General features: G+C 45.8%; 1 pseudogene; it reads left to right on the top strand.

Annotated features, from left to right (window-relative positions):
- The first annotated feature begins 358 nt into the window (after nt 1-358).
- LOC110539774 (katanin p60 ATPase-containing subunit A-like 1) overlaps nt 359-8725 on the top strand; it is a 47402-nt pseudogene continuing 39035 nt past the window's right edge.

Raw genomic sequence — 8725 nt, 5'->3', positions numbered from 1 at the left:
CTCCCGGGAGGACGGAATAGACAGGTCGGCGAGGGCTGGTTCAGAGGCCACGTCCTCAGACCGAGAAGCCCCGCACACGCCCCGCCAAGAGTCCCGGGTTCCTGTTCCCGCTCGGTGAGGGTTCCACTGCGCATCCTTCCCCACCGCTTCCCAGTGCTGACTCATTCTCCCCGCCCCCGCCTTCCCCTCACCCCGCTGCCATGGCAACCTTGCAGGCCGCGAACTAACGGACTTGGGGCGCCCCGCCCCGTGACAGCCCCGACCTTCAGGATTTCAGTGCTCACCCAAGGAAGCCGGGAGGCCGGAGAGGACCCGGCGGCCACGCCCAGATGAGCAGCCGCAGTCCACCAACACTAGGATGCTCGCTCGCAGGAGAAGCGCGAGAGCCGCGCGGACAGGCGCACCATGCGGCCGTGGGGCGTCTTGGGTCTTGTACTTCGATGGCTCGCCGCCTAGGCTGGGTGGCTCGCTGGGCAAGGACGACGAATCCCAGCGGTCAGGAGCGCAGCGAGGTACTGATGCGGAGGGAGCCGCCCTGAGGGCGTTATTGGGGCTGCTGGTCGCTGAGTTGGGGCGGGGGAAGGGAAGGTGAACCTCAGGGCTGCACTGGGGACCCTCCATCCCCCCTCCATCCCCTCTCCATCGCCTCCTTGAGGAGCTTGGGCCTCCGAGGGTGCTGCCTCCCTGTGAAGGACCATTTGTATGGCACAAGGTCGATGCGACACCCAGCATATCTGTCATTAAAAGGGCTTTGCCTTTCCCCGTGTATTTCTAGACATTTCTGCTCGTTTATTCATTTATTTATCTATTCTATCTATCTGTCTATCTATCTATCTGTCTATCTATCTGTCTGTCCCAGTAGCTCAGAGCTGCCAGCATATTAAACCCAGCCATGGTCAGAGGACAGTGTGTTCAGAGGACAGTGATATTGAAAGGGAAAGTGAGGGCAGATGGAAGATGTTACTGTTCCGTTAGCCCTCCTTCATTCCTTACTTTGGTAATATTTTCTCCTTTTACCTAGCCACCTTTGCTAGAAGTTAATTAATTTCATTGAACTTTCTGAAGAATCTCCTTTTTGGCCTCACTGAAGTGTTTCGTATTCTTTTAAAATTTGACTGCTTAATTTCATGCTTCATTGTGAAGTTTTGGCTAGCCAGAACTCACTGTGTAGACCAGACTGCCCTCAAACTCAGAGACCCACTTGTTTGTGCCTCAGAATGCTGGGATTAGGCATGGCTAAGAATGATTTTTTTTTGTCTTTATTATGTGTAGTGAGAATTTTGCTTTCTTTGAAAACACAGAAATATTATAAGACTATGTTTTGATTTTAATCCCAGGTGTGGAGATGTGGGATCTGCTTCAGATTGTCCGCACCAGCTGACTATGATTTGCGTTGTGTGATTTGCCCAGGTGTGGATCGTTTCTGCGATTGTGTGGTGGTTGGAATTCTGGGGACTTTTCAGGGGGTATATAAATGCTAGGGCCCCAGGAGGCAGGGTTGTTTTTGGTTGGTTGGTTTTTGGTTGTGATTCATTAAGTAGTTTCGTTCAGAGAAGAAACAAAAAACAAGGAGAAATTGGATACCTGACTGTGTAGATCGAACTTGCCCCAAGGAACTAGATGCCCTAAACAGCAGAAGTAGTTAACTTTACCCCCTTTCCTGGTTTATCCTTTTTTCTCTCCTATCTAGTGTTGTGGGGCTGAAAGGGTGGAAGAAAAGGGGTGGAGAAGGGTGGAAGAAAGAAGAACCCACAAAGCAGCCGAAGTCTGGCTACAATTTTGCTTTTTCCTTTCTGCCTCTTTGGGGTTTAATTCCTCTGGCCCTCAAAAGAAAGGTGAGTGCTCCAAGCCAGCACCATCAAACTGCAGACCAGCAGGCTATTCCTGAACAACCCATGAATGAGGGATGACTTGCTTTTTTATTTTTTTTCTAGTAGTTGATATTTGATAGCTCGTAGAAAGGGAATGCAGATTTCAGTGAGTACGTGTAAGTTGTGTTGGGATGCGGCCACACCGAGCTGCCTGTGTCCCACCTACAGTTGCCTTTCTCTGAATGGCAGAGTTGAGTGTGCATGTCAGAGATGGAGTGGCATTTGACAGGCTTTATGCAAGTGCTGAGTTCACTGTCAACCCAGTCTCTGTGCTGTGACACCTAAATTATTATTTCTGTCAGTGAATACGCCTGTCAAAACAAGAAAAGGTGGGGAAATGCATTTGGAATTTTAGCTTGAGAGCAGAGCACATGGCTGCACTGTAGTGTCAGCACACTTGGGTGTCACCAGAGTTGGCACCCAAGGTCACATACCCAGATTACACAAGAAAGCAAAGACTGGACAAATCAGCAAACTTTAGCAGGGATGTTGCATCCTCCAGGAGGATGCCTTCACAGAACTGAAAAGTGGCAATGCAGGTCCGTTTCCAAATGGCTCTGTTAGCCAAGCAGGGGAATCACAGACCAGTGGGGAGTTGGATTGCTGTAGGTGCAGATTTGCATCTGGAGAAAATAAACTTGCTTAAAATGGTTAGCCTTTTGGTACAGCTGGTTGCTCACAGCATCGAGTTTGCCGTCAATCAATTAAAAAACAAAGCAAAGGATTCTGAGCAGTTTTCCCTGGTTCTGGATGTGATGGCAGATGTTAGCAATACTGCTCAGTTGTTTACTTGAGGGGCCGGCACAGAGCTTGGAGTTCCTGAATAAATAGTGAATTTGAACAAACAGTCACATATTGGGGCAGCAAGGACACACACAGGGTTTTGAAAGTGTTAAAACACCAGTTCCTCACAACTTGAATCTGAGGAAGTGCGTTAGGATGATGGTTGCAAACACTATCTGTGTAGAATGGGCATCAGCTCAGGTGGACAGGGTCACAATGCTGTGAAAATGTCACTTAGATAAGCTTCAGTTACCTGTTGTTAATTCTTTGGTATTAAAGATACTATGTATATCTGTTCCATGGTCCAAGTCCGTGCAGGGTTAGCATTTGCCCTCATGGAATTAGCTGTTGCCAGTACTATGGCTTTGTGTCAAGAGTAAAAATGATGCTGTCCCTTGCCTTAGCCGTACAGCCGCCTGTTGGTGCAGTAATAGCCAAATTTTGAATATAGGGTATGGGTGGGAGGTCCCCAGAATGAGAGGAACTGCCCTCAGACAGTCTTACTGAACAGCAAGTGGCTTATTTCTTAACGGTTTCACCTTACACATTCCAACACAGAACTGGAGCTAGTAAAGTTAGTGCGATGTCAATCAGTGTTTGTGCGCACTCTCAGTGTCGTTCAGCCTTCCATGTAGTCAGAAAGGAAAACGTGATGTCTCCATTCCTACTCAGAGTGGACGTCAGTATTCTCCCGAGCTTACGTGGGTTTCAGCATTGTTTTCTAGACTCTGATGCAAATTCCCATATTAGATATCCATTGAACTAGGTTAATGAGGTTCTGTTCAGCCTACTCTTGAATCGGTCTTGAATAACCAGAGTGCATTGCTCAGATGCTCTGGGAACAGCGACTATGCTGACTAGAAGGTTCCTAACAGTAAGTGGGAGGACTGAACTGGCTCATACTGAGCCATTTAAGAGAAGGCTTCACAGATGAAGTACACACAGTGTTACTAAAGCTCTAATGACACGGTGCATGATTGATGGCTGCGACCACTAATTCAGTTCTGAACTTTGAAGAGAAAAGATTCTTTTCATTAGGAGACTTGCTATCTATATGTTTGAATTTTATTACTATGAAATATAGAAAATCTTGTTTTTGTTGTTCTTTTTCTTCTTCCTCTTCTTCTTCCTCTTCTCCTCCTTCATTTTCTGAGATAGGGTTTCTCTGTGTAGCCTTGGCTGTGCTAGAACTAGTTCTGTAGACCAAGCTGGCCTCCAACTCACAGAAATACTCCTACCTCTGCCTCCTGAGTGCTGGGATTAAAGGTGTGCACCACCATGCAGAGCAGTTTATCATCTTATATAAGTGTTTACACAGTATCCTCTATTTTGCTTGTGAGTCCTTAGAACTTAAATAGTTTGAACCTTTACCAAAAGGATGCCAACATGTTTGTTATGTCAAAACATTTTCCCCTACATAATGGTATACCTGTACATTTTAGCAGACAGCAACCTTAGAAGAATGTAATTCATGGAGAACTTTGTTTCTACAGATTTATTCGCTGAAGTTTAGCTAGTTATAAAACAAGAGTTAGGACTGTCACAACAAATATCTGAGATCCACAGCCTAGAGGAAGAAGAGTTTGTTTTGACTCTTGTGGTCTTAGGTGTCAGGCGATGCTAGGCTGGTTCCAAGCTTTCGCTCCTTTCTGAGGGAGAGGCAGTGCATCAGGGCAGAAGAACGTGATGAGCAGAGCCGTGGTACCCAGGAAGCAAAACCTATGAGATGCTGCCACCCATATCCTGGGTGGACCTTGTTCCCAAGGGGGATTTTCTCTGGAGTCATCCTCCCAGGTATACCCAGTGATGTAGTTTATTGATCTTCCATGTGCTTCTTTTTAATTTTTTTAAATGTATGTGCCTGGTGTGAATGCACGTGTGTATGCATGTTTGCAGGTGCGCATGTGTGGTGGTGCACTGGGGTGTGTGTGAACAAATCATGTGAGGTCAGAGAGTGGCAGCAGTGTCCTCCTTTGCTCTCCATCTTATGTATTGAGGCAGGGTCTCTCCCGTGAGCCTAGAGCTTGCACTGTCCACTTTGGGAGGGTCAGGTTATCTCAACTGAAATAATTCTCTAGGAAGGCCAGGAGAAGTACTGACAGTTAATTGGCTTGCTATTCCAGGGTAGCTTGTGCTCTTGCTGGGTTCCTGTTCTCTGTATTTCAGGGCTTTCTATGGTCTTGGGAGGAAAGTGTCTTTGATGAGAAGCTTTGAGGGCTCTAGGAGACCTTAGGGAAGTCTAGAGAAAACACAGAATTGCTGAGCAGAAGGCCTGGCTTAGAAGCCAGAGGCCTGGAGGACATTCCTCGCATCAAATGGATAGATCAGATGGGGTGTTATCAAATAGGTAGAGAGGTGGTTCAGCATTGGAAGGAGAGAGCCAAACCATGAAGTTACTTGACCCCCACTCCCCTGTACAAAGTAAATACATGGTGAGAGAAGGACACGGTGAGATGCAGAAATCTCTCACAGTTTAATTCATGCGTGTCATCTAGACTTGCTGTACGACACAGCTAAGGCACTGAAATTATGATGGACATCCAAAGGCTTTCCCTCCAAGGTGAAACTTGACTTTTTCCTCCTGGGGTCCCGGAGTCTCAGTGAAGACCGCAGATGTGAAAATACTTAGTGGTGTTCACATCATCGTTCTGTGTTACAAAGAAGCAGCTGGGCAGAAGGAACTGAATCTTGTAAATATGTCTGACTGAGTCTGGGGCAGTTATAAATGATCAAGGAGCACTCATGTCCACTCTTCATAATTCAGTCGTTTGTCACCAGCTGGTGGCACTCCCTGTTAATCTCCCTGGCTGTTCTGTGAGCTCCTTCGCTCTTACAGAATTAGAAATTTAGTTCAGTATTAAGGCAATTTTGACTCTCAAAGTTACAGAATTGATAATTGTTTTAAAAACCAGTTCTAAGAACCTTTAAAAAAAAAGCATCATATTTTATTGCTCAGGTGCTGGAAAGAAGATGAACTTGGCAGAGATTTGTGAGAATGCAGAGAAAGGGCAAGAGTACGCATTCCTGGGAAATTATGACTCCTCAATGGTGTATCATCAGGGAGTGATACAGCAGATCCACAGACACTGCCGGTCACTTTGAGAGCTGACCATCAGAGGAAGTGGCTTCAGGTGGGATGGTCCACAAGTCCTCCGCGTGCCATGGTGGCCGTGGTCTGCAGAAGCAGACTTGGGAAATTAACCCTAGAATTAAACATTGTTATTATTTGTCTGGAAATTGAAACACATTTCACATTTGCCTCACATGCAGCCCTGGAAAGCTGCCTGCTTAATAGTCTATGTAATTTTGACCATACATTTTAATCTTTGAGAATACTTGATTGTAGTCGAATGTATTCTTAATTTTAAAATGTTCATGTTCAATTGTATCTGGCAACAAGTTTTTGAAATTAGGCATTTCTTGTTGCTGTCTCTCCTTTCATTTTTGTTTGTAGTTCTGACCCATTTAATAAACGTTTTCCTTGAAAGTCTTCTTACAAATACAAAGGAGCTGGTAATCTAATAAAAAGCATTAACATATTCTGTCTTTTTGACTGTACTACTTGATTATATAATAGTCTAGTTAATACAAACTTGAATTCTTATTTTCCCAGTTATTGTGGCTTCAGCTCCTTTTAAAATTAAAAGTACAAAGGCAGCACTTGGAAGTTTGCATTTCTTCTGGTGCCTTTCCAGAAACTCTCCTTGGTTCCCGCAGACTCAGAAGCTGCAGCTTCACTGAGCTTTGAGAGTAAATTTGGCTCATTTTCCAACATCAGATTTACCAAACTGTATTGAGTAAGGACAGCACACTTGCTGACCTTTGGCTCTCCTGTTTCATGCCTCTCACAGGCGGGGTGCTTGTGTTTTGTGGCGGGGTGTGTTTCTGTTGACGTATTCTTCCCGTGTGCACTCTTCCCTGGGCCTGGCGTGTGGTACCTCTGTGGAGTGTCTCCTATGGCTGCCCATGCTGGCAGGTCGCTCTCCCGGGGTCTGTGGTTCTGCAGCGTCCTAGTGTGTTCCTCTCAATACAGTCCCAGGGAACATTTCTTGTGATCCACCTTGGAGTTAAATGTGCTTCCTGGCTGAAAAGTTACTATCATTGTTGAAAGTGAATTGAAACAGACAGCTTTCCCAGCCACTGCGGTTTGAGAATTAGCACGGGCGCCAAGTTTGAAGTCAATACATTCCACGCTATAGGTACTCAGTTATGTCTTTCAAACGGAGGGAGAGTCTTGACTTTTAGAGATAAATATTATCCAGGACTCAAAAGAGTTGAAGGCCAAAAGAGGCTGTATGTGATCCTTGGCATGCCCAGCAGTGGCCAGACTCAGGACTGGCATTTCCTGCTTACTGACTGTGGAGATGGGAAATGGCTGAAAATTTGACCAATATTTCTTTCATCTCTAAGAATATAAAAAGATTTAGCATGGTATCTGCTATGTCTGGGGTGGAGAACTTGTTCTTGTTATATTAAAATCATGGCATTTTATTGGCCATGCAGTGTTTCTCCACTGCTCTCTGCCTGTCTCTATCTCTCTGGATGCTCGTCAATGTTCCTGTGACTCATTTAGCACACTTTGATTGACACTAAGACAGCTACACACCACGTACTGATTTCTTCCAACTTCGTGAGCTCTACATGGCTTCTAACATGGCAGCTCCTTTCTGAAGGTACAACAGGAACTCCTGGAAGAATATGAGTAAGTTAAGGGCACCATCAGCACTTTAGAGAGCTTTAAAACCGACAAGCCTCCTGACTTCCCCATGTCTTGCCAAGACGAACTGTTTAGGGATCTGGCAGTGTGCCCCCACCCCATCCCTGAGGAACACAAGTAAGTGGGACCCAGCGACTTCTGGATAACGATGCTCAGGCTGAAGCCTTATTTGAGCGGTGTTCTGCAGAACCATTTTGGAGGCTTATAGACGTAACCTGCTCATCATGTTGATTCCTTGTAGGAGTCCAGAGCCTGTGCGTGTCAGTTTCCTTACTGCTGTCCCACTAACAGGCATCCTGCAATTTTCCTGTTTAGAGACATCTTTTAGAGCCTTGCTTTCAGCATCACACCTTGTCCGTTGAGGACTAACTCCTTCATGTGAAAGGGATCTGGCTGGGCTTCTGGTGCCTTGGTGTAGAAGGGGTTCCTGTAATCCTCAGTGGCTGTATGTTTAAAGGTCAGACTTCTCAGGGTGGAGTGAAGTAACACTCTTATACCCGCAGTGTCTCTGACCCTCAACATCCATCCTGTTCCTTCCCTTTCTCTTCTGTTTGCATGCAGTGCGTTCTTTCTTCAAGGAATGCCCGCAGCTCACACCTCTGAGCTGCTCATCTTAATTCAAGGCAGCTGGCTGACGGAAGCATTTTTCTTGTTGCCTGGACTCACAGGGACCACGTTGCACTCACAATTGCAACACGAGTGATTACAGAACAGTGGCTCTGTTTATGTAAAAACCAGGAGGCAAATGTTCATTGCTAACATAGAGGTTTTCCCTTAGGAGAACCCTGAGTGAGAAATGCCATTAACAGTACAAGCCCGGAGACTGAGGCCCGGGGGACTGGACGTGTGGGTCACGCTGGACCAGGCCTCCCTGGCATTCCTTCTGTTCCTTACCCTGTGATGTGGTACTGTGGGCACAGTGTTTTCCCATCACAAATCCATTTTCTTTTACCCAGTTGCTGGGGTCATCTGTTCAACTAACTGCTTTCTTTAAATGTTTTTGGAAAACATTTAAAGGATTGTGAAAAATGCTTAATTTTTTTGTTGCTTTGTTTTAAGGCAGGGTCTTGCTCTGTAGCCCAGGCTGGCCTGGAACTTGCTCTGTAGCCCAGGCTGGCCTCTGTCTCTGATCCAGGATTAGAGTTCTGTACCACTACACCCATCTAGTGCTTTCAGAAGCTTCTATTAAGTCACAAGTGGCTTGCGATTTTCCTGGTAAAGGCGCATACTAGGAAAGATTTTTTTTTTGATTAGGTAGCCTCACCCCTCAGAAGGCACTATTTTAGAGGTCAGGATTATTCTCTTGAAGTCTCCAGAGTAAATATTTAAGAAAAAAAAAAAAAAGGAAGAATGG

The sequence above is a fragment of the Meriones unguiculatus genome, chromosome 4 (genome assembly GCF_030254825.1).
Source record: "Meriones unguiculatus strain TT.TT164.6M chromosome 4, Bangor_MerUng_6.1, whole genome shotgun sequence".
Classification (NCBI taxonomy): Eukaryota; Metazoa; Chordata; class Mammalia; order Rodentia; family Muridae; genus Meriones; species Meriones unguiculatus.
The sequence above is the reverse complement of the archived record's forward strand: the minus strand, read 5'-3'. Positions and strand labels throughout refer to the sequence as shown.